The 1,331-nt window shown below is 38.8% G+C and overlaps 1 pseudogene; it reads right to left on the bottom strand.

Moving 5' to 3' along the window:
• Positions 1 to 251: 251 nt before the first annotated feature.
• On the bottom strand, positions 252 to 716 carry LOC129088012 (60S ribosomal protein L23a-like; annotated as a pseudogene).
• Between the last annotated feature and the right edge of the window lie 615 nt (positions 717 to 1,331).

Raw genomic sequence — 1,331 nt, 5'->3', positions numbered from 1 at the left:
TTAATTACTACTTCTCTTCTCTTAAGTTTCTTTCTCTCCTTCCCCTTCTCCCGTCTCCCTTCCCTTCTACCTTAAACCCCGTTTCTGACTTTTGGGCGAAGATTGAATTTTCTAGGTTCCATTTCCCTACCTCCACTGATTTAGAAGTGAACTATTATTATCTTCTGGTGATTAAGGTTATTACCACTTACCTATAGCATTTTTTTATACTATAAAATTTTTATATTTAGAATTAGCCAGCTGGACTCAGTTTAGATGATCCCAATTTTGTTGGCACCATCCAAAGCATCATAGTCTGGAGCCGGTCGAACATATGCCTTCTTCTCCCCATCAGGCCTGATCAGGGTGTTGATCTTGGCCACATCAATGTTACAGAGCTTCTTCACAGCCTGTTTGGTCTGTTTTGGCCTTGACATCTACAATGAACACAAGTGTATTGTCTTCTATCTTCTTCATGGCTGACTCTGTAGTTAGGGGGAAGTTGATGATAGTTTAGTGGTCAAGCCTGTTTCTCCTGGGGGCCCTCTTCCAAGGATATTTAGGCTATCTTCAGAGCCACAGTGTCTTAGGTCTCCAGAAGGTGGGTGACCTGAGGATCTTCTTTTTTGTGTGTGTCTGTGGACACCTTTTATCCCTGCTTTCTTTGCCTTCAAAGCTTCTGCCTTGGCTTCAGGTTTGGGAGGGGCAGGGGCTTCCTTCTTTGCTTTGGGCACCATCTTTGTGACCATATTTTTATATCAACATATAGAATGAGTTAATACCAATAGCATTTCCTAAACCAGATAAGAACAAAAGCCCACATTTACTTCCTCCCTTCTGTCCTGAGTATTCCTGCCACAATTTCACTCTCTTCTATTTTCCCAGCCACCATCTTCCATGTCAAGATCATTTGGCATTGTCACTTAACAGTTACAGTTTTCAGCTCTTCATCACGATTTTGAATGTATTACTTTTTTCTCTTGGATTAGGTTGGTTGGTTTGTTTTTGGTCAGGGCTGATTTCCTTATATTCTTTCAGTTAGTAAAATGTGGGTGGAAAACTTCCTGTATCTTTGCATGTCTGCAATATCTTTTATTTCTTGATGACACTGTGACTGAATATAGAATTTCAAAATCATAACTACTTTATCACATAAAATTGAAATACTGACTCACTGTATTTTTGCATTCATTATTTTCTAACAACAATCTAATTCTTATTTCTTTGTAGATAACCTCCTTCCCCAGCCACAGAATTTCAAATTGGTGTGTCTAGGTGTTGGTCTATTTTCTTTCATCCTGCTGGACATTTGTTGAACCCATTTACTATAAGGATTTTAAAAATCTTTTCTT

This window comes from Pteronotus mesoamericanus, unplaced genomic scaffold (assembly GCF_021234165.1).
Source record: "Pteronotus mesoamericanus isolate MK-2021 breed Mesoamerican mustached bat unplaced genomic scaffold, CSHL_Meso_final scaffold_54, whole genome shotgun sequence".
In the NCBI taxonomy this organism is placed as follows: Eukaryota; Metazoa; Chordata; class Mammalia; order Chiroptera; family Mormoopidae; genus Pteronotus; species Pteronotus mesoamericanus.
This window is presented reverse-complemented; position numbering and strand designations above follow the sequence as displayed.